The 26,048-nt window shown below is 37.7% G+C and overlaps 1 protein-coding gene and 1 pseudogene across 1 annotated transcript in view; one reads left to right on the top strand and one right to left on the bottom strand.

Annotated features, from left to right (window-relative positions):
• Positions 1-26,048, bottom strand: part of LOC134480667 (glyceraldehyde-3-phosphate dehydrogenase-like) — a 904,186-nt gene that overhangs the window by 637,835 nt on the left and 240,303 nt on the right. The gene's annotated exons all lie outside the window — the stretch shown is intronic.
• Positions 26-17,223, top strand: LOC134480684 (large ribosomal subunit protein eL8-like; annotated as a pseudogene).

Below are 26,048 nucleotides of genomic sequence, written 5' to 3' on the forward strand. Positions count from 1 at the left end.
TGTGTGTGTGTGTGTGTTTGTATACATGCGCACGCGCACCAGTCTGAATCTAAGAAGCGCTGCCATCATGCTGACGTCAGAAGATGCCATCTTCTACCACTCTCCAACTCTTCTTTTGAAGTACGGTCTCCTGAACCACAGGCTCGTCCGTTCTTGGCTGAGCTGGAAGCCAACAAGCTGTTGTGCTGCGTACTGCTGTGTCTACTCCCCTTTAACTTGGGTTACAGGCTGGCACAGGACACCTAGCAGTTATGTTCCTGCTGAGAACTAAATGCTGGTCCTCAGCTACAGAGCAAGCGCCTCGAAATGCTCGGCCATCTCTTCACACAAAGGCACAGCCATGGTCATCATGGTGGAGAACTTGACCACTGTATAAACAGATCCCATTCCCAGTAGCAGACGCGCATCATTTCCTTCCAAGTCCCTTCCAGCCCCAAGCAACTATGAGTCTGCTCTTTGTGTCTGCATTGACTTACGATGGCCATTTTATATAAGAGGAATTATTCATTGGCCCCTTGTGACTAGGATCTTTTCTCTAGCACAATACTTTCAAGATACAACCATATAGCATGTATTATTATCATATTTCTCGTTGTTATTCAGTAATAGTTTATTGTATGGGTATACCATATTTATTTTGCAAATTTACAGATACCTGCATTCACTCATTTTTGGCTATTAATGAAAATTTGGTTATGAACATGTGAACAAGTGGTTATCTAAGCATATTTAATTTTTTTCTTTTAGGTTAATAACTAGGAGTGAAGTCACCAAGATACAAGTCTGTTTATTTTATAGCACTACTAGGTCATCCTGTAAAGGACTTTGCATGTTGCAACCCCACTGAGTGTTCATTGGACTCATTTCTGTAGACTCATATATTTGAAAGCTAGCTGGTAGTACTATTTGAGAAGTATTAGGCCTTGTTGAAGGAGGTGAGACACTGAGAGTTGTCTTTGATATTTCAATAGTCAATACCAAGCCCATTCTTGTTTTCTAAGCCTCCTGTCAGTGGATCTAGATGTCAACATTCAGCTACTGCTCATTGACATGCCTGCCCACATTCCTGCTTGCTTGCATACTTCCCACCATGATGGTCATGAACTAACCTTCTGAGACTGTAGGTGAGCCTCCAATGTAATACTTTCTTTTATCTTGGTCATGGTGGCACTTTATAGCAGTAGAATAGTAACTAAGATAGTTGCACTTTCTGCATACCTCCAAAAAAAAAAAGCTATGGGTTTTCTGTTTGTTTGTTTGTGCTTTATAAACCCTTGTGAATGCCATGTACTATCTCAGTGACTTTTCTTCCGAACTTTGCTCATGATTAGTGATATATTGAATGGAGATTTATATTTCTTCTTTGGAGAAATATCTGTCCAGCCTTCAAGTTTGGAGTGGTTTGAGAACAATATCTTTGTGGAAATTTGAGACTCTCAAATTTTTAATATAAAAAATACTAAAATGGAAAATATTATAATTCCAAAGATAAGATTTTTTTCACTCCATCTTTAATTTTATTATATGACATGATATATGCCATCTAAAGAGGAGAGTCAGACCACTTCACTGTAAGCTCTGAAAATGAATATCTGCATCAGTCATTGCTGAGTTTAAAATAATAGATATTAAAAATTAATTTATGATGAACTAAGACATCCCTTGCCAAAAGCACTGATATTTTACATTCTTTTGGTCAATTATGAAATGTTTTCTATATCCACAGGCTACACTTACTTCACAATTACTCAAAGTAATAATACATTTTAATCATTGGTAACCTAATCAAATAGGGTTTCTATTGACCAAATTATATTCAAATACCATAAATACAAGGAAAATAAATAATATAGAAATCAATTTGAAAGACCTGAGTTTTGTCCTCTTTTTATGTTGAAGTGAGAACCCGTTTCTCAGAAAGTGACAGTAATTGGAGATTGGACATTTATAGTCATTATTAAGTTAGAGTTAAGCCATTAGTTTAGGCCATAATTTATTGTTCGTGACCTTAAAGAACAAGAGGTTAAAAATAAAACATAGAGGAAAGTTCATGAGAAGATGAAGAGAAAATATAGCTAACTCCAGGCCAAAAAGAGAGGACCCTGCCTGCTCACAATTTCCTAGTTAAGCTCTGCAGGACTAGGAAACATACAAATTGTGTTGTTGGAGTCAACCGCTCTGTAGGGCTTTGGTAAAGTCATCCTAAAAAATAATATTTAGCATACACTTTAGAGCAAGGAGGGGAGGATATTTGCAATTGACTGTTATGGCCCCATTGGCTCTTATCTAAGAGGGCTAGTTGAGATTTTACCCACTACAAGAAACAAGCACATTTAAAGAAAATATACACTTGCTCTTAATCTTATTTATCTCAGCACCCTGGGGACATCACTTTAGTTGAGAGATATTAAGATTTATTTTAAATGGACAAAGTTTTCATCTAAGTTTTTGATAGGTAATGTGAAAGACAATGTTGCTTTTGGGGTTAGCATTTAAATATACGGGACACAGTAGTGAAAGGATAACCGAACTTTCTCCTTCTTAACACTCCCAGAGCACTCATTTTACAAGTAACTGCTACATCATAGAGCTATCAGGCAGTTTTGAGAAGTCTCTACCTGGAGGAATAGTAGTCTCCAGATAATAGCTGAGTGGTAGATTCATGGAAGCACTGTGGTGTCAGTCAACCCTTTGTCAATGATCTCATGAATGACCCTGAATATTATCCCATAACCCATATACCCTCAGATTTATGCTTAGCAAAGAAAGTTCAAGAACATACATAATTATTTTTTAATGAACTAAGTTTAGGGATAATTTGTTGCACAGCCCTGCCTAGACCAATACACAGACACATGTAATAGAATTGCTGATTTCAAATAGGATTAGAGAAGATCTCACCTGTCTATACCCCTCTTCCTTGTCACTCAGCTATGGACTGTAAACCACATTGGCACAGCCACATGGACTTATGGAATGTATACTGTGACTGGTGCTTGAATTTATTTGAGCTAATATTAATGATTGGGTCAGAAATATCTTCCTAAAAGATCAGAATGAATCTTATCTCCAACATCTTCCTTTCTGTTTGGTTTTTCCTTTAATAGATAAGAAAAGTGATTATACAAAAATTGAAGAAATATAGCATCCCTTTCAAGAGTTTTATACTTAAATGGAAGCTCTTTGATGTTCTACTCACTGTGTTTGGCCATATTGAATACACACCTATATGCATGTTGAAAAATGGAGTTATGACTCTTCATCTTTAAAATTCTCATTTATGGTCAGTGCTAGCTATCTATATGATATAGTAAGGTCAACATTCAACAGCGGTTATGTTAGTGTTTGCTAATTAAAACTGGAAAACTATCCATCTATTCTAAGGTTCAAGATTTGGCTTGTTTACTTGGTTTGGCTTGGTTTGGACTTTCTTCGGTTTTGTGCAGTGCCTCATTGAGCAACCCATGGCCACCAGTTGAAAATCTCATTGTTGCAAATGTTAGAATTCTAAGCATATGGCACTATAGCCATATAGACAATTATGTGACTGTAAACAATGATAATATTTATATTTGAGTTACTGCTCTGTGGTAGAACCTTTGTCTGTTATTCGTGAGGCCATAGATACCCATTCACATAGCAAGAAAAATATGAAGGTATTATTTGTACCTTAAGTCATTATTGGTATTTTATGACTTACATTTGAGTATGTTCAGCACCATTTGAATATGTACAACGCTAATGCAAAGTATCATGTGGTAAAAGTTTCCTATATTTCTTTTAGGGATTGGTTTCATTTTTTCCCTCGATACAAAAATAGTCAAACTATATTACTAAAACTAAAATTGTAAGATAATACAAATTAAAGAATGTATAGAAATGTATAAACTGAGGGATTTGTCTTATTTCCTTGTTCTCCATGCCTTTTAAATTCTTATTTCTATTTATCTCATTTATTATGAATCTGAATTTTTCCTTTGGGATAAGATAACTCAAGTTCTTTCTAGCAGTAGGTAAGAGACAAAATAGCACACTCAGCAAAGAAAGTTTTGTTTCATTGGTTTGTTTAAAATAAAGTAATTGATAGTATTGGAGAGGATGAGGAAGCAATTTAATTATTTATTTTGAAAGTAGTTTTAAATGGTGGTTATATATTAATAAAATATAAATTGCAATTCAAAACCCTGGACATTTAGGGATTTTTGTTGTTGTGCTATTATATTTTCTGTCTGTACTTAGTGTCTTTGAATAAGAAGTATAACTGAGACCTGTAAATAGGACTCCTATAGGCTTAAGGATAATGCATTTGTATAAAGCTTTTCTAAGTCTTTATACTGAGGACCAGGAAAAACTTTCTATTGCTTCTTGGATTGAATCTTATTATAAGGTCAGGGTATACTGACCAGGGGATCAGCTAGAGACTTCCTGTAAATCATTCCTAATTTGAATAAATTAAGGCCAGCATAGCATCCGTTTTTCTTAAAGTCAATTCTTTTCTGTCCTGCTCTTAAGCTCTAACATCCTCTTTCTAAAGAGCAAACTCTCCATGCTTATTTAATCCATTTTCTGTACTCCTCCTGGCTGCTATTAATTTCACAATGTATTTGCTAGAGATGCTCGCATAAATTTAGTTGCAATTGAAAGTGAAAAATAATAGAAAGAAACTCAGAGATTTCAGGTTGCCCTGCTTTTTGTATAAAATTGAAGTAACTTTTGTGGCTGGGCAAGGCGACTACTGAAGTTCCATTCAATAGTGTTTTGATGATTGCCCAGTATTTATATCACAAACTTTATTAAGCTGGTTAATGATGGGAAGAAAAACACATCACTGGGAGGGGATGTATTTATCTCTTTCTGAATTTGTCTCTCTGGGATCAAAGTCTCCTTCCTTTCATTTCATAAATCATACAAATATATATGGCAAGACAAAAGTGCAAAAACTAAAAATGTTAGCACATGCAGGTCCTTATTGAGTACTCTGTTGATTACAAGGCCTTTTGAACAATTTCATTAAGCTAAGTAAAGTCCTCTTATCACTTTTTAACATGACAAAAATTATCATATATTTTAAATAGCCAATTCTGTGCAACTCATCTTAAAACCCAAGGAAATAGCTATATGAAATAATATTAGTACTTTAAGGATAATAGATTATAACAATGTATTATTTCAACTTAGGTGAGGTTATTTTTATATAAAAAGCACAGTACACAGACATAGTTAAACAGAAAGTTCTTAGAAATTGAAATACAGATGTTTAGATTTTACTTTAATTAGGAAGAACCAGAGGTCCATATTAAAGAAAAAATAACTCTATTTTCCCTAACTTATATTTTTATTCAAATTATATCAATTGCAGCTCTTCTCAGTCCTCTGCTCCCAATCCTGCACTTACAAATCCCTGCCATCATTGCTCCCTCTCCTCCTCAGAGAGAAGTACCCCTCTTGGGTACCACTCCATCCTGGTACTCTTAGTCTCAGCCATATTAAACACTTTCTCTTCTACTGAGGTCCCACCAGAAAGTCCAGTAATGGGAAGGGAATTCAATGGCAGGCAACAGTCAGAGACAGCCCCTATTCCAATTGTTAGGGGACCTACCTGAAGACCAAGCAACAGACCTGTCAGAAATGTGTGAAGGACGTAGGCCGAGCCCTCGCATGCTCTTTGGTTGGTGGTTTACTCTCTGTGAGGCACCATGTGACCAGCATACTCTGTGTGTATTTTTGTGGTATCCTTGACCACTCTGACTCCATCCATTCTATCCCCCATACTTCTAGAAGATTCTGTGAATTCCACCTGTTGATTGGCTATGGGTCTCTGCATCTATTTTCATCCACTACTGGACAAAGCCTCTCAGGAGACAGTTAATGATAGTTTCCTGTGTGCAAACGTAGCAGCATATCATTAATAGTGTCAGTGGTTAGCTCTTTCCTATGGAATGGGACTAAAGTTGAGCTAATCACTGAATGACTGTTCTCTCATTCTCTACTCCATTATATCCTTGCAGATTTTGTAGGCAGGAGAAATTTTTTGAAGGTTTTGTGGGTGTGTTGATGTCTCCTCCTTTCACTGGAAGTGCTGCCTGGCTACAGGAGGTGGCCACTTCAGTCTCTATATTTTCTTCTGGTAAGAATCTCACCTAGGGTCACCCCTACAAACTCTCTATTGCCTCCCCAATCCCTGTTCTTCAGTTAGGTCCAGAGATGCGACTCCCCCAATTGATTTCCATTTTTATTTCCAGCCCTCTACAGCCCCCTATCCCCATACCTTATCACAATCCCCATACCCCTCCTTAATTGGGAATAATTCTATTTCAAGACCCAGCTATACCAATCACTTCTGGGCATATACCAAAAATATCCCACACTATTGCACAGAGACACTTGCTCAACTATGTTCATAGCAGCTTTATTAGTAATGGCCAGAAACTGGAAACAACCTAGATGTCCCTCAACTGAAGAATAGATAAAGAAAATGTGGCACATCTACATGATGGAATACTATCCAGCTATTACAAATGAAGACATCATGAATTTTGCAGGCAAATGGATGCAACGCGAGAATATCATCCTGAGTGAGGTATCTAGACCAAGAAAGATATGTATGGTCTGTATTAAATTATTATTGGAGATTAGTCATAGAGTCCAGGATAACCAGGCTACAATACACAGATCCAGAGAATCTGGGTAATAAGGAAGGTCTAAGGGAGAAGTTGTGAATCTCACTCAGGTTTAGTCATCAGAGGTGGATGGAGAGAGGGAAATAATGCTATTTAAATTGTCATGTTCATGGAAATCCCTAGAAATACGAAGGTAGTTATGTCTGCATGCAAGACTGGGTTGTGGCTTGTGTGATGCACCTAAGCAGTGCTTTCATGCTTCACAGCCATGGCTGTGTGTCATCATGTTTATCCAGTTTATAGCCAAACTCGTTTCTATTGTTCTGTAGACAGAAGCTTCAGGTTAAAGCCATTATTATGTACTGTTTAGTCTGTTGCTATTAACTCTATGAGAAATGACAGTGTAAGGAAGAACGATGGTGATATATAGAGTCAGGGGGAGGGAGGAAGGGATAGGGGGCTTGTGGAAGGGAAACTAGGAAGAGGGATAACATTTGGAGTGTAAATAAATAAAATAGCCAATAGAAAGTGAAAAAAGGAGAATTTTCATATGCATTTGGATTACATCATCCCCCCAAGTCCTCCCAGATCTCCCTCCTTCCCCACAAATGCAACATTGTGATACCCCCCTTTTTTAAGCCACTGAGTTTGATTAGTGTTCCCCATATATTCTTCAATATGTAGCTTTCCACTGAAACTATAAGCTGTCAAAAGCTCCTCAACTTTGGATTGGATTGCATGACAACCTCTGCTTTCCTCGCTGAGATTATGTCTGGCTTTATCCTGTGCAGGGTTTGTGCATGATGTTGTATCCCATGTGAGTTCAAATGTGTATTTGCAGGGCTGTGTCCAGAAAACACTGTTTCTCTGTTGTCATTCATTGTCTCTGGCTTTTCCAGTCTTTCTTCTAAAAGGAATCCTTATAACTGGGAGAAGGGATGAAGATATAAATGTCCCATTTAGTGCTGATTAGTCTACATGAATCTAAAACCATCCTGCAACAAAACAAAGGCTTTAACAGATTTTACTTATATATTTGCCCCTATCCCAAATATATTTTTATAATTTAGAATATAACCAGCCTTTTTCTTGTGAAAAGTAGGTTGATATTTTATTGACTCAACAAATATCTAATAATAGCCTCTAAAGTTCACACTTTTATTCATAACTCGTGCACAAAAACTCAAATGTGTTCCACAGCTGTGAGCCTATGTGTGATGACTCTAATCATAGAGTTGAAAACTCTGCCTAGAACTAAGTTACACAAGGACTGTTAAAGCAAAACCAGGATTTTGACAGCAATGCTCACTTCTGAAGTCAATTATAGCCAATTCTGGCTTAAAATAATTAAGAATTCTATGGGCATTTAGAAAATTATTACATTCTGAATGTGTCAATGCAATTTAGAGTTTCAAAGACTTAAAGTTTCAAAGACTTTACATGGGATTTAACCTTTTAAATTCCTAGAAAAATTGAGGCCAGTTAGTAGTTTACACTATGGGATTGTTATTGAATTTTAAGAATCACGTGAGTTGTCTCTCCCTGCTGCTGTAATCATGTTAGTTCATTATGTGGACTGTCAAATTTTCCATGTACCAGGAATTTTGTGTGTGTATAAATATAAGGTATAATCACTTTAGTGCTCTCAACATAGTGTCAACAGACAAGCCTTCTCAATAGATGACAGTAACTCACAAACTTATTGTTTTCTCAAATTTGCATGCTCAGAGACAATGGCTTAGTGTCAGTTGGAAGCTCAATAAAGGCTTTCCTTGTCCTCTATTAACAGAAACTGGTTTTTAATATTTTGTTTAGGATTTCATACATAATACACTCCATTTACATCATTCCACCCTTTTATTTTCATACTACAACTCCACTAAAGTTCATGACCTCTTCTTTAATTCTTATTCACACACACACACACACACACACACACACACACACACACACACACACACATGCATGTACAACTTACTGAGCCAAATCAATGTTTCTTGTATCTACATAGCTTTAAGGATGAACACTTGGACTTGGCAGATGCATTGGGAAGCTAGTGTACTGGTTTAAAATATGCTTGCCCAGGAAGTGGCACTATTAGGGGGTGTGGCATTCTTGCAATAGGTGTGGTCTTGTTGGAGGAAGTGTGTCACTGTGAGGGTAGGCACTGAGACCATACTTCCTAACCACATGGGAGCCAGTCTTCCGTTTGCATTCAGGACAAAATATTGAACTCTCAGTTCTCCCTGTACCATGCTTGGCTGGGCACTGTTATACCCCTGCATTGGTGATCATGGACTAGACCTCGGAACTAATCAGCCAACCCCAGTTAAATGTTGTCCTCATAAGAGTTGCTTTGGTCATGGTGTCTGTTCACAGCAGTAAAATCCTAACAAAGACAGTTTGTCCCTCTTAGCAGATTCTTATTCCCTCAAAGGCTACTAACTGCCTGTAACTCTTCACCTAGAAGTTGGACTTTGGGAAGTTTGCCTCCATATCTATTGGCATGACATGTCAATTAGCATGCTCTTATGCCCATTTTATCTAGGCAGACATATTGTTGAAAGTCAAAATATGTAATATCCCTGTTGTGTCCAAGAGATACTATCTTACAACAATTGTCTCTGCCTTCTTAAAATCTTCTGTCCCCTCTTCTGTGATGTTTCCTGAGCCTTAAGTATAGGGACTATGTTGTAGATATCCTATTTGGTCATTGATAATGGTCACCAATTTTCTCCACTGTGAATAAGTATAGTTATCTGCAATGGCCTTCATCCTGCTGCCAAATGAAACTTCTTTGATGAGGGGCCAACGAGAGTTGCAGTTATCTTTAGATATAAGGATAAGTATTTAAAAAACAGCTGAAAACTATTTTAACTTAGCAGAATTAATAGTCTTTTCCTCTCTAGGGTCTATAAATTTTCCAGCCATATGTTCTTGATTAGGTTGTTAGTACACAGCATGAATTTCCTCCCAATGAATGGGCTGTAATTCCAATCATGCAGATCATGTTTTCTCCAAAGATATAAGTGTGCTTATTGCACCTTTGGAAATACCTTACTGAACTGCTCGGCATTGTGGTTTCCTTGTTTTGCAGTCTGGTGAGACTGTTGTTGACCTTTTCCCCTGGAGGGTGTGCATAATAAATACCTCCCAGCACTGAGAGCTCAGTCCTGAGGAAAGAAGTTTCCAGCCCAATACTAGATTGATTTTTGCACCTTCCAAACAGGACATGATCACTTCCATCTCAATGTCTTAACTTTCTCCAATGCTGAGTTCTTTGATGCTCTATGTCTGAGATCCTGTGTTTCTCAAGAGCTACAATAGCCAGAAGCTAGAAAGAACCCAGATGTCCTTCAACAGAGGAATGGATATAGGAAACATGGTACATCTACACAATGGAGTACTACTGAGCTTTTAAAAACAATGACTTTATGAAATTCATAGGCAAATGGACAGAACTAGAAATTATTATCCTGAGTGAGGTAAGACAATCACAAAAAACCATACATGGTATATACTCACTGGTAAGTGGATATTAGCCCAAAAGCTTAGATTACCCAAACTACAATCCACAGACCACCTGATGCCCAAGAGGACAAATGACCATACTGCAGATGCTTCAGTCCTTCTTAGAAGGAGGAACAAAAATATTCATAGGAGGGGATATGGAGACAAAGAGATTGAAGCAATAGTCCCTCAGAGCCTGTCTCACCTGGGGATCCAGCCTATATACATACAGCCACCAAACCCAGACAATATTGCTGATGCCAAGAAGGACATGCTGACAGTAGCCTGATATAGCTGTCTCTTGTGAGGCTCTGCCAGAACATGATAAATACAGAGGCAGGTGCTCACAGCTAACCATTGAACTGAGAACAGGATCCCCACTGGAGGAGTTAGAGAAAGGATTGAAGGAGCTGAAGGGGTTTGCAACCCCATAAGAACAAAAATACCAACGAACCAGAGCTCCCAGGGACTAATCCCAAGAGTACACATGGACAGACCCATCTCTAAGCTGCATATGTAGCAGAGGATGGCCTTGTTGGGCACCAATGGGAGGAGAAGTCCTTGATCCTGCTAAACCTGGATCCCTCAGTGCAGGGGAATGTCAAGGCAGGGAGGCAGGAAGGGGTGGGTAACTGGGTGGAAAAACACCCTCATAGAAAAAAGGAGAGGGGGATGAGGTGGGGAGTTTATGGAAGGGACACTGGGAAAGGGGATAACATTTGAAATGTAAATTTTTAAAAATCCAATAAAAATGTTAAAAAAAAAGAACTTACAAAAATGGCTTCCATTGGCTGCTAAGAACTTTTCTGTAAAACTTTGTTCTTAACTCTACCTGTCAGGCACATGCTTCATTGTTCCCCATGCTTCTCTCAGCGTTTGGCACTTGTAGCTCCATAACGGATGGAAGCTTAGTTTTGACAAAAGTTCACTTGTCCTTTTTTTCTCCAGCCTGTGGGTAGTCATTTCATGCATTTCTTATTTGGGCATTGAACTGTTTTATGCAGATAATGCACTGTATATTTCAAGGTCAACCAAAGAATGTAAAGTAGGATTAGCATACAGTGCGTTATGGAGTGACCCATTGTTTAGGTTTTGAGCAAGGGCTCAGTAATGGTTTACTGACTATAATAGTTCACTGCTGATTCAAGAGCTCTGTGGTATGCAGGTTAAATTATACAAATTACAGATTGGAAATAAACAAGGGAGGCAGAATAGGTGGTGGGCAGAGATAATTATGGAATATGTCAAAATACATCTTTAAGTTCAGTGAATTTTCTTTTAAGAACACTCTCCTGTCAATTAGCCACACAGACTCATCTCAGCCTAGAGCAGTCTCTGGCGTTGATTCATTCGTTGTTTTATAACAATACATCTTTTACATTTTGTGTTTGGCTTCACTCTGACTTCTTATGTGGTTTATGCATTATGTAATCAATAAAACCGTGATGCAAGGGTTCTGTTCTGAATGTTTCTACAATGATGACTCTTATTTTTAAAGTTAAAAATGCAGATTAGAAGATAATGAGATAGACCAAAAAACAAAGTTTATTTCCAGGAATACTTAGACAACCATTTCCTTTCAAATCAGCCATTTCAAATATGTGGTTTTACAGTGTTTTCAACGCCAACATGGTTTAAGTTAGATTTTCTCTTTTAATCATATTCTGTCTGATCTAGATGTGCCAGCTAAACACAAAACTCCCTATGGAAGCTGTGGTCACCATAGCAACCAGATCACAGTTTCCAATATCTGTGTAATGAAGTGCTGACATGTTTTCTGCTCTGGGTGCTAAGTGAAGGTTTGTTTCACTAATTAGGTGGCAAAAACAATTAATCCCTTCATGATTAACAATGTCACAAACTCCGCAATAGACAAACCTGAAAAACTTTCTTAACTTGTATTTTGTGCTTCAGAGCAGTAAAAGATAAGACATCTGAAAATTCCTTTTTCTGACTAGTAGGTAATTATTGAACCCTCCAACTCATACCCTTAGGATGAATTGAATATTAGTCTTTTTTTGTGGTGAGCTCATGTGACTTGCAGGCATAAAAAGTAGTTTTAATGAAATCCTTATACCAAAAGAATTAGTGTTATAATTCACAGTAGAGGGGAAGTGCTGTGAAAGAACTAATATCATTGGTCAGCCGTGGTTTAGTGACTTACACGTGATAAGAATAGTTGGTGTAGAGGCTTATCTACAGATGATGTATTGCCTCTTCTCCAGGGAAATTTATCCTTTCATTCTAGTTTCTATTTTTTTTAAACAATTGAAACATCTTTATTCTTTGGTCAATCAGACATCACAGCTCTTGCCCTCTGCCTCAAATTGTCCTCTTCAGCAATGATGCTCTAATAAAATGTCAAGGTCGATGATCAGAAAAAGAAAATGAAAGTGAGGTCTATGTGTAAATGCTTTATTTTGCATTCAAGCATAAACATAGCCACTATTTAGTCAAGGATGTATGCGGAGACCAATACCTTGGTTGAGCCTTTCTATCCACCTTGGTTGAGTTTTGAGTTCAGAAGCAAAAATGTACTTTCAGGTTGTGCGGCTGATAAACAAATAAATCCCCACACATACAGTTATAACACACCTCAACGGTTTTAGTATGTAAAAATGGCAATTATTACTGTAAATAATAATAATCAATATAAAATGTTATAAGTGAGGCTACATATGCTGTTATATGAAATAGGCTAGATAGGAAAATAACACGGGCTACTACATGAAATATCTATGTGTCTGACAAGTTATATGATATATATGATTCAGAAATGCAGGGGAAGGAAAGATTACTTTCAAGTAGATTCAATGGATACGTGATTGTGATGAACACAAAGTTTGGGAGGCTATAATTGGAGCTCTCATGACTAAGGCGTTAGAAACAGGGCATTAGCAAATATTTTATAAACACAATATGGTTGGGCTGGAAATAATTATTAGACAGATGAGGGTGAGACTCGAGGACAATCTAGATAGATCATACCTTGGGGCAGGGTGAGTTGTAAACTTCTTATTTTTATTTTTGTTTTTGTTGCTATTGTTTTTTATTTGAAGCTGTGCACTTCGGTAAAATGACTAAGCTTGCCAAATATAAGACAAGCTCTTTTGTTTTCCCTTCCTTCCTCCCTCCCTCCCTCCCTCCCTCCCTTCCTTCCTCTCTCCCCCCCTCCCTTCCTTCCTCTCTCCCTCCCTCCCTTCCTTTCATCCTCCCTCCCTCCCTCTCTCCTTCTCTTTCTCTCCTTCTTTCTTTCTTTCTCTCTTTCTCTTTCTTTCTTTCTTTCTTTCTTTCTTTCTTTCCTTTTTCTAAGTTTGTATTCAAGAGTGGATACAGCATCAGCATGCTATCGGCACTTAGCTCAGATTTCCTACATATGTCAAAACATGTCTGAACATTCTCATTGTCCCAAATCCTAAAGAAGATCCCTTATTACCTTCTCTTGTTTTATATCTTAGTACCCACTAAATCATCTATGAAACTTCGTTAGAGCTTTGTCTGCTCAGAGGTAACTACATAGAGTTAAGTGCATTCCATTTGTTTTTTATCTTTTTTTCTGTTGCTGGAGTAACTCAACCTGACAAAAACAAACTGAGGACAAAGGTTTTTAGTTTAGCTCACAATTCCAGGTTACAGTCCATCCCCAACACAAAGTTGTAGCCACTGCCTCTTGAGTCAGTTGGCCCCATCAAAATCACAGTAAAAGACAGGAAGAAAAATGAATGCATACTTGATTTGTGCCTGTGCTTCTTTCTCCACTTTTATGCAGTCCAGGATCCAAATGCAAAAAAAATGCCACCTAGTTTTCAATAAGTCTTCTCCTATCAAGGAATACAATATATATATCAACACATACCCACACAGGTCCACCTCACGGATACTCTCCTCCCGGGTAATTAATTCAAGATTATGTCAAGCTGATAATTAAAACTAATCAAAACAAGTCTCATCATGTTTTAAAACACAATTTTACTTTTACTGTTAAATATCTGTACATTCATGTCTCTGGGTGGATTTGTGCACAGGAATCCATGTGTCCTTTAAACCCAGAAGAGGATGTCAGGACCCTTGGAGCTGCGGTTGTAAGCGGTTGTGAGCTGGCTAATTTTCATGCTGGGAACTGATCTCAGGCATCCTGTGGTTTCTGAGTCAATTCTTCAGCACAATCAAAATGTTTTATGAATACAATACATGTGGTTTAAAGGATAGCTTTGGAAAAGCAGAGGGTCTGTTATTTTGAAACGCAAATAAAGAGAAGCCAAGTTTGGGAGCATTGTCAGTTTACTTATAGCCTCTTCCACTTCAGCATATAGGCTTTCACACATTCCTGAAGCGCTGTACCTTCAGCATTCTTCACACAAGTGGGAGCAAAGTATGGTTAAAGCAAAGGAAAGTGATAACCATTGGCTTCCTCTCTCATCAAGTCCATGCTCACCAAGGCCAAGCTTGCCTTCAGTTTCTCCCTGCATGGAGATAAAGTAAATTCATTAAAAGAGATATCTTTTCAGACAATGTTATGGATACTGAGTTATGTTATTTGGATTCTCATTATGTGGCTTATGTGATAGAGCATTGACACTTATATTTACACTTATATATTATAATCACCTCTAATAAATTACTCTCACAAGCAGCTCAATTAGGTAAAGACAATGTGCGATATCAGAAGACTCATTATAAACTGTGATGCTTGTGTGTTTGGCTCATGTGTTTATGCGACTCAAGCTTCATTTACCTGGTTGCTTTCTAAAGGGAGGCAAATGTTGCTGGAGATGGCAAGTCAATAAAAGCCACACAATAACATTGCATAATTAGTCTTGAAATACACACACAGGCACACACACAGAGGTACACACACACACACACACACACACACACACACACACACACACACACTGTTGAAAGTGTCCTGAGCCCAGAGGAGTCTATATTAGGGATCAACAAATCATGCAGGCTGTAAAACTCTTCTCTTCTTCCACCCCCCATTCCTTGATCACAATGCATGTGACAAGTTCTTAAACATGAACATGTAAAAATATCCTTTATCGTTTCAATTAATCTGCCTAAGTGCAAGAACAAGCTTTCCAATTTTCAAAAATTTAATTGCCTATTGTGAGTGCCATAAAGTGGTATATCACATAGGGAGAATGAACTGCCACAGCTCTACATTGGAGAAAAGGAACTTAGACAGAGTCCTAGGTTTCTTCACATTACTTTGTGGTGGCAGGTGCCTGGGGAGCTGAGTCTGCATTAGAATGTTCTCAAACACTTCCAATACAAAACCCCATCAGCTGTGGCTTTAGTATGAAAGGTACTGTGCATGCTGAGAGGTCTGCTGGTGGGTGGTTGCAGCAGAAACTGATGCTTCTTTGCTTTTGATGCTCTTGTTTCCTTTTTCTTGCTTTTTTCTCTTGCATGACTGGAAGATGAAGGTAGCGGCACTATGCCTCAGATTAAAGGGTTATCTCTGCACCCTTTTCAAGGAGGCAATCCTTTAGCAGCTCGCACGCCATAAAATTAACTCCTATTTTGCAGCCCCAAACCGAATCACTTGTCTATTCTAAAACCAATTGGAGGTATTATTTTTATGATTCTCTCCCCAGGGCTGGGAACATGGTTGGTTAAATAAAATTGCAATCCAGGAAGGTGGGAGATAAAGGCATTGATTACTGTTGACTGTTGGGTTCTGTTATATAAACAACTCTTTTCTTAACTTTCATGGATTTGGTTTCTTATATTTATCCACATTGTTATCAAAGAACACTTGTGCAATTTTATGCTTTTAGTGTTAACACCTAGGTTGTCTCAATTGTTTCTCCTACATATTTATTTATTGAAAATAGATTTTTCTCACATACAATATATCTCAACCAGTTTCTGCCTCCTCCTTTCCTCCCTTCTTCCCCAGATCCACTCCACCTCCATTTCCCTTCAGAAAACAGCAGGACACCAAGAGATAACAACCAAATGTAATAAAATCAAGATACAGAAGCCCTCATGTTTAGGTTGAATATGCAACTCCATAGGATAGAGTTCCAAGAGTAGTAAAAAGAGTAGTAAAAAGACATATACCTTCTCCCACCGTTAGGAGTCCTACAAAAACATAAAGCCAACAGCCACAGTCTGTAAGAAGAGGACCTACTGTAGACCCATTGGGAGGCCCGTGTGGTTTAGTCTGTGTGAGCCCACGTGACACCTGCTTAGTTGATTTGATGGATTCTGTTCTCCTGGTTTCCTCCATTGCCTCTCACTCCCACAATCTTTCCTGTTCCTCTTCTGTGGGCGTGTCTCATTTGGATTTTTATAACCACTCAAAAAAGACAGCATTTCTTTTTTAAAAAATTAAAAATAGATTCTTTTGCACACAATATATCTTGATTATAGTTCCTTCCTCTCACTTTTTCCAGTTACCCCCCCATCCCCTCTGCCTCCTTTACAGATCTAATCCCTTTCTGTCTCATCTGCTATAAGCAGCTCAAAGTACCTACTGCCATTAACCAGTTCACCAAGGCCCTGGACAGACAAACAGCTACCCAGCTGCTTAATTTTACACACAAGTACAGGCCAGAAACAAAGCGAGAGAAGAAACAAAGGCTACTGGCCTTTGCCGAGAAGAAAGCTTCCGACAAAGGCGGTATCCCAACTAAAAGACCACTTGTCCTCCAATCAGGAGTCAATACAATTACTGTCTTGGTGGAGAACAAGAAGGCTCAGCTGGGCGTGATTACCCCGGAAGTAGACCCCATCCAGCTGGTGGTTTTCCTGCTATATATTAAAGATGGAGTGCCCTACTAGATCATCAAGGGAAAGGCCAGGCTGGAGTGCCTGGTCCACAAGATGTGCACTGCTGTTGCCTTCACGCAGGTTAACTAGGAAGAAAACGATGCTGTGACTAAGCTGGTGGAAGCTATTAGAACCAATTACAGTTACATACGAGGAGATTCACTTCCACTGGGAAGGCAACGTTCTGGGTTCTAAGTCATTGGCTCGCATGGCCAAGTTGGAAAAGGCAACGGTTAAAGAACTTGCCACTAAACTGGGTGAAATGTACACTGTTAAGTTTTCTATACATAAATATAGTTACAAAATTTAAAAAGAGAAAATAGTAGATTCTAAAAGAAAGCAACTACCTTAGAAAACCAGTCATGATGGCACTTCCATTTATCAATCCTAGTACTGCTTCTCAATATAAATTGGGAATCATTTTTCTTTGGATTGATTGACATCAGCAGGTAGACTAGTTTTGAGAATTATGATGCAAACACATAGATAATTCTAAATATGTACTTTATATATTTTGAAACAAAGAAAAAGTTGTTTTGTAAAATAGGTATTCTAAGAATATTCTTTGTCGGGAGCCATTCTGAGCTATGCAGTCACAGGGCGCTCAGCGCTAAGGTGGCTGCTGTAAGATTATGAGATTGTTGGACAAAAGCCTCTCCCAGAAAGATTCTGGGGAGCAATCACAGGATGTTTCAGCCTGAGCAAACACCGAATGTCCCTGAGCAGATTCCTGAGAAGGGCTCGACCTTTTCAAAGAACATGTCCCCGGAAGACTGTTGCCTCTTTGTTTAAGGTGGATGTCTTGTAGTTTTCTGATTCACGTTATATCCTTGGGCACTTCCCCGTACTCCCCCACCCTAAGCTTCAGTTCCTGCTTCAATTCCTTCTTCAGAGCTTTAAATGCTGTACATTCCTCTCAATAAACGAGACCTTGACAACAGAACCTTGCTTGGTCTTTTCTCCCCCCCTTGACCCTCAGGTAGCACCTCTTCGGAACCCTGAATAACTGAACCTGCTGGATGGGTCATTTTTTATGTATTTTTCTTAAAGAGAAAACTGATGTCATATAAGCATGAATCTATAAGATGTAAAAGTGTATCTGAATTGATTTGGAAAACCAAAACAGGGGAACTGAGAGTTTGAACATTCGCTCAACAAAACAAAGACATTAACAAACTAAATTTTCAAATTTTCGCATCTAGATAAATTTGAAAATGTGGGAACACACTCTCATTGCATGGAAATTTGCAAACACTCTGCAGGTAGCATGGACATATATATGGAAGGAAGACATTTAAATTAAGTCTAGACTCTACTTTCAAGCTTAACCATAATAGGACCAACTGTTAATAAAACTCAGAGAACATACTTTTCACCATTGTACTTCTATGATCCCTTACATGCTAGTCATCTGACACATTTATTTAGAACATTTCTATCCAGAGAAGCACAATCACAATGCGCACAGCGTTTTGGCATTCTACGTGAAGAGTAGTCACATACTCATGACATAAATTTCCCAAAGATTAACCTGTAAAGGGTGACATTAATGTGAAAGATAGAAAATATCTTTGTCCATATTTTCCTTCATAGATCCTACTGAAAGACTTAGATCCCCCAAAAGACTAGCAGGGAGACACTTTTCTTTTTGTCTTTGGCCAATAACTGGTGGCTTTGGGCTGTCAACTCCCATGAGCAACATTCATAAATGGAAAATTATACTTTAAAAAATATTCCATTATTATGTGGAAATTTTTTGAAATCCACTTTGGTCTGCTGGAAAATTAAAGGACAAGGAAAATTGGACCAAACAGATTAAGACGATTTTCAGATTATAAACATTTTCTGGGAAAGGATTCAAACCAATTCAAATAGGGAGCACAGAGGAGAACAAGCAAGGGCCCAAGGACAACTGGGTAAAACTAAATTGCAGGGTTAGGTTAATTGGTATGGGCAGGAAGGCTTCCTATCAGGTTTAAGCAGGGAGCATGTCTAAATAATGCTGAGAAAATTGAGTTAGAGAGTGTACACACAACACTTAGGAACTATGATGATTGCATTTCTGCTTAAAGCACAGATCTAGCTAAAGGAAATCATTTTTCCTATTTATTCACATGTGCAAGAGAGAAAGGACATCTAGAATTAAATCTGAAGGCAGACTCAGGAGTCTGAGCCGGTTGTCTGCAACTCTAATACAATAATGCTGGTTGCAGATCTTTTTAAAGCTGCTACTACTTAGTTAACTTCTCACTTATGTCAAATCAAATTTAAACAATGGAAGTGCATAAACTCAAGTGTGGAAAGTTGGTGAATGCAAACATAATCAGTTTTCTAAAATTTTGGATATAATCTTTATGGCAGTCAAAGTTGATTTTGTAAATGTTTCTGTTTATGCCTTTTTTTTCATTTTCTCTATGTAAAGGGATATATATCTGAGGCTGTCACACATTAAGCCTGATATTTCCTGCTCTTCTAAAAAGAAAGAGAAACAGGTAGGGTGCATTCAAATAATCACACAGCATATCTCAAATTCTTTTACTACACAAATAATTACTTTCCATGTGAAGCTTAGCATTTCCAAATCAACTCTGAACCATGTAGTACACAGGTCAGGGCTTATGGAAGTTTTTTTGGAAGCAACTGAAATCACTTCCAGATTCTTTGAAGGAAAGAAAGAAAAACTCTTAGAGGAAAGAGGTAGGGTTCTCAAAGCCAACGTTCAGAAGGGATTTTGTTTCTTCTTGGTCATCTCGTGACTAAATCAATAAGAGTAGATTTGGGACCACTGGTAGCCTAATTTGAGGTATTATACGTGGTCATTAGCAAAGTGCAAAAAATTATTATGGTTTCCTTTCCCCAGCCTAGCCAGCTATGCTGTGTAATACAACCTTAATGTAGGTTCTCATGGGAGATAACTCTAATGAGGGTAAGCACTAAATGCTGTACACATATAGATATTCTAATACATACATACAATTATCTAGCATTCATAAAATACATTCAAAAAATTATTCCTTTAAAGAGATTCGAGGTTGAATATCTGTTATGCTACAAAATAGTCAGAGACAATCATTTAACAATTCAGATTTCTAAATCGAGGATCACATTATAGCACAACTTCTGGAATCTATATATCCCATGACTTTAAAATAGACAAAAATTGTACTCTGCAAAATTTTCTTTTGAAAGGAATAATTATTAGTGTGGTCCTAAAAATGAACTTAATAATGAGCCATGTATATATCAAGATCTCCCCAGGCTGACCTGTTGTCTTTCAGATTTAAATCATGACTTTTTCAAAGATAGGATATAGAATACAAAGTTTGGAGTTTTATGGGCAACTCCATTATTTGCTATTTTCGGTGGTAGCATTATGTTCCCTCCAAAATTCATGTTGGAATTTCAAACCAATTTTGGTAGTAAAGGATGAGGTGGGGAGGGGTGGAGACTCAATGCTTTCTCTCTTAGGATAGCATCAGTCCCCCACAAAAAAGCCTGAGCAATTCACATGGGCATTTTTGTTGTTGTTTTTCTTCTCAGTGAGGATAGTGTTCAGGGCTGCAATCTTAGAAGCACACACATGATCTCCACTAGATAGGAACACTCCTCCATTGTTGGTGGGATTGCAAACTGGTACAACCACTCTGGAAATCAATCTGGAGGTTCCTCAGAAAATTTGACATTCCATTACCTGAGGACCCAGCTATACCTCTCTTGGGCATATACCAAAATATGCTCCAACATACAACACAGACACATGCTCTACTATGTTCATGGCAGCCTTATTTATAATAGTCAGAAGCTGGAAAGAACCCAGATGCCCTTCAACAGAGGAATGGATACAGAAAATGTGGTACATCTACACAATGGAGTACTACTCAGCTATTAAAAACAATGACTCCATGAAATTCATAGTCAAATGGAATGAACTAGAAAATATCATCCTGAGTGAGGTTACTCAATCACAGAAAAACACACTTGATATGCACTCATTGATAAGTGGATATTAGCCCAAAAGCTCGAATTACCCAAGATGCAATCTACAGACCACAGGAAGCTCAAGAAGAAGGATGACCAAAATGCAGATGCTCCTACTCCTTCTTAAAAGGGGAAAAATATCCACAGGAGGGGATATGGAAGCAAAGTATAGAGCAGTGACTCAAGGAACGGCCATTCAGACCCTGACCCACATGTGGCCCATACATATACAGCCACCAAAACTAGATAAGATTGAAGAAGCTAAAAAAAAAAAGCATGCTGAAAGGGACCGGATATAGATCTCTCCTGAGAGACACATCCAGAGCATGTCCAATACAGAGGTCAATGCTAGCAGCAAACCATCGAACTGAGAATAGGACCCCCTTGGGGGGAATTAGAGGAAGGATTGAAAGAGTTGAAGGAGCTTGCAACCCCATGAAAACAACAATGCCAACCAACCAGAGCTTCCAGGGACTAAACCAATCAAAAAACTATACATGGGCTGACCCAGGGCTCCAACTGCATATGTAGCAGAGAATAGCATTGTTGGGGAACCAGTGGAAGGGGAAGCCTTTGGTCCTGCCAAGGTTGGACCCGCAGTGGGGGGGGGGAACTAAGGTGGATGTATAGGGGGAATAGCCGTATGGGGGATGGGGAGGGGGAGGGAATGAGGGCTTATGGACAGGAAACTGGGAAGGGAAATAACGTTTGAAATGTAAGTAAAGAAATATATCTAATAAAAATTAAAAAAAACACTGATGCTTTGATCCTGCACTTTCCAGTATTCAAATCATCAAGGAGAAAAACGCCTGTTATTTATTAATTACTCATTCTCAGATTTTTTATAGGAATAGAAGCAATTCCATCAATATTGACTTTTAATGCTTTTCATTTATTTAATCTTATTTATTAGTGTTTATGTCTAAGAGATACTTACCTCCAACTTTATCCACCATACAAAGGGTTTGAGAGCAGGTTGTCATATTCAAATGGATGGTTCTCTTAGTTTCATGTAAGTGGAGGGAAAACAAATGAGGATTCGAAAAATAAGCTGGGTGTGTGTTAACTGAGACATACAGGCCTGCTATTTATACTGTGGCTTCTAATTATTGCTTTTTACTTTTATTTGAAATTACTCTCAAGGTTGGCAGCCAAGCATGCACAGTTTAATCTTCTAAATGAGAAACTCCATATTATTAAATGAAAAATATGCATGGTTTTCTACCTGAATTACTGTGACTATGAATGAATTTTACTAGAATGTAAATGAACATCATTACACTAATTTCTATGCAAATGTCTCAAAATTGAGAATTTTTATTTTGCATCTGACTCATTGAATGCTTAGTCTTACGTAAAGAAAAGTGAGTTGAGACCACAGCAAAACCAAAGTAGGGACACAAATGGTAATTTCCAAAAGTAAAGCTAAAGCCTTGCAATTTGAATGATTGGATGAGTGGCATAAATCGGTCTGAAGTGGGCAGTATCCCACTCGCCAATTCTGAGCCATGGTTAAAAGAAGAACAGGTCACTCATGCTTTGCCATGGCTCCTTGGATATTTCCCTTACCATGTTTGGTACTGTACCAAACACTTCATCAGTGCTGTTAGATGAAGAAAACCAAAGCTGATTGTGGTTAATTAATATGGTACAAACTTAGAGAGCTAGAAACTATGCCCAAACTGAATTGGAGAATCGTTTACTAATACAGCTAATATTATTGATGTTCAGACACTGCTTTTGTCACTTATGGAGAAAGGAAATTATCTCTTCCACCCTTTATAACAACCTACTTGATACAGAAAATAGACTGAGTACGCCGATGTCATCACTACGGAAGCTTATGGGAGGTAATGTTTTCCAGGTCTTATGGTGTGAGTAAACCATTTAGAAGACAATAAACATTAGTAATCTTTCTGTGTTCTAAAACCAAATTACAGAGGTTGTCATTCATAGAGGAGCTGGTGGAAGACAAAAAGACCCTGTAGTCACAGAAATGGCATAGTTTAAAATGTTTGTAAAGGGCTCGAGGAAATTTTTCTTCATTCATGTTTTCATTACTTGAACTCCTTAAATGTTTTGAATGAACTTTTGACACATTCATTGAAGCCTGTACACCCACATACACAAATACACAATACATATACGTTGTTCTTACATATGCATATACACTCATACAGAATACATATTTGAAAAAAATGCTTCGATCAAACTTCTAAATTCGCTAATTGTATATAGCGTTACTTTCCTGTACCATCCTGATATATAATTAAAAAAGAGATTCATATATTTTAAAGCTTACACCTTTAGCTTGAGATCATTCCTGGCTACTTTAAATCAACTAATTCTGTCCTATGTACCACCAAAAAGCCAGGAATACCTCTCTTCTGCTCTGGCCCATCCAACCAGATAGATCTCCCACATGTTCTGATTTCTTCTCCCAGTGTCCACATTCTCTGCCTGTAAGTTTCACCACCACTTACTGCTCACCTATTGGCCCTCTGCTCTTTATTAAAGCTAGTCATAGAATGAGTTAAGCAGGTGAGGAATGAACAAATATTACATATCCTGTTAGTTCTGGCATGAGAATACATGGACACACTTTTTTCTTATTTATTTATTTATTTATTTATTTAATTATAATAATTAGATTAATTTAGAATCTCTCATCCATATTATGAAATGCTCCAAAAAGAAAATGATGCTATGACATACCATATTAGCTAGGATGGAAAATTCTTATCTGATGTCATAAAATGGGTCTCATTTAAAATACAGACACAATAAACATGTAAAATTAGCTGGTGTGTTTGCTTATGAGGTATAGGTAAACCAAACACGATTTATGTTTAGAGTTGGTTTTCTGCCCAAGATATCTCACTTTGTATCTAGAGATATTTAAAAAAATTAAAACTCTGAAATCCAAATAATTCCGGCTTGCAGACATTTCAGATAAAGGATGGTTAAATTTAATGCCATGCATCATTGTTATCTGAAATCACCATGCTGTGTATTAACCCTGTAAAACTGACTAATAGCTGAAAGTCTGTGGCCTTTAATGAACCTCTTCCTTTCCTTCACACTTCCCAGTGGTCGATAATTGCCTTTCTACCCACTATTTGTAAGAGGTCAGCTCTTTTAGATTCAAACATCAATAAGATCACATAGTATTTATTTTTATGTGCCTGCCTATTTTACATAGTATTACTTCCTATAGGTTTATCTCTGATACATATGATGTTATATACTTGCATTAGTCCTGGCTCTTTAAAGGATCAGAAATGTAGCAGAAATATAATATGGGTGTATTAGAATAGCTTACTTGCTATGCTTCAGCTAATACAGTGACTTCTACTTACAAATGGAAGGTTCAAGAATCAGTAATTGTTTAGTTTAGGAAGCCAAATATCTCACCATTTCTTTAGAATGTGCCAGAATATTTAACAAATAGGATCTAATGCCTGCGAAGGAATGGACTCCATGTGGAATAGAAAGCTTGTAGTATAAAAAGGAACAAGATACCTTCTGCCTTGTTCCTTAAATAGGCTGTCATTAGAAGATGTAGCCCAGATTAGAGGTGTCCCATCTCAAAGATCCAGATGGGAAGGAGATCATGCCACTTCAAATGACATAGCTAAGCAAAAAATTGCTCAGAGGTGTTCCAAGCAACTTTTGGCTTTTGCTTAATTCTGGGTTTAGTCAAGGTAACAATCAAAAATAGCCATTATATGTAATATATATGAAAATATATACGATTTGCAATTTATTTTTGCAGTTGATGAGTGTAGATAGACATTAATTAAGTGCATTTGTATAATTTCTTAATCCATTTGACATGGGAGACAATTAGACTATCTTTGCATTTTGTCTGATTGGAGTAATGGTTGCATTAAATGTAGAGAAGCAGGCATAACTTAGATAATTCTGTATTTCCAATATATATGGTGCTACATCTCTTTTTAAAAATATTTTCTATGAGTCGATGCCAAAGCCATGTGCATGCCAGGTCTGTACTATTGAATTACAACCACGGTCCTTTTTTTTTTTTTTTTTGAAATTTCTCAAACTTCAAACTTTCAAATTTCAAATTTCTGAAACTTTTCTGTATTGCAACAATTTAGATTCCCTATAATTGTGTTCCAATTTTCTCAAAAGATATTTGCTATACACTGACTTTTTGATAGTTATTCAAACAGTGATAAGGTGAGATCACATTGTGGACTGATTTGAAACCTTAAAAATCTTTGAGACCTTCTTATCTATCATCTGTCTGTCTGTCTATCTGTCTGACTCTATCTATATCTCTCATCTGTCTATCTATGACTAATGTATCTATATTACACACATGTATAAAATAGTTTAGAATATGTTAGAAAACAAACATCTCCAGAAGTTCTTCTGTTGTACAGGATAGTTTTAGCTATCCTAGTCTCTTTTTGCTTTTCCTATAATGTTGAGTATTCTTCATTCAGTGTTTGTAAATAATGTTGGTTGAGATAGCCATTTTTACTATTAGTAATTGAACCTATCCATGAGCATAGGCGATCTTCATCTTCTGCTGTCTTCAGTTTTTTTCAAAGACTTGAAGTTTTTGTCAAAAAGGGCTTTCATTTGCTTAGTTAGAGTTACCCCAAAACATTTTATATTATTTGTGGTTGTGGTGAAGGGTGTTGTTTCCATGATTTCTTTCTCAGTTCACTTGTCATTTGTGTAAAGGAAAGAAACTGGTATTTTTTTCCATCTTTATTAAATTGGGTATTTCTTATTTACATTTTAAATGTTATTCCCTTTCCTGGTTTCCATGCCACCATCACCCTAACCCCTCCCCCTCCCATTCTATCTGGGTGTTGCATTCCCAATATTCCCCATATTACTAACCTCCTCCCAAGAATCCCGTTCACTGGAGATCCAGCCTTGGCAGGACCAAGGGCTTCCCCTTTCACTGGTGCCATTATTAGGCTATTCATTGCTACCTATGAAGTTGGAACCCAGGATCAATCCATGTATAGTCTTTGGGTAGTGGCTTTGTCCCCGGAAGCTCTGGTTGGTTGGCATTGTTGTTCATATGGGGTCTCAAGCGCCTTCAGCTCTTTCAGTCCTTTCTCCGATTCCTTCAACAGGGGTCCCGTTCTCAGTTCAGTGGTTTGCTGCTGGCAT

This window comes from Rattus norvegicus, chromosome 10, assembly GCF_036323735.1.
Source record: "Rattus norvegicus strain BN/NHsdMcwi chromosome 10, GRCr8, whole genome shotgun sequence".
Taxonomy (NCBI): Eukaryota; Metazoa; Chordata; class Mammalia; order Rodentia; family Muridae; genus Rattus; species Rattus norvegicus.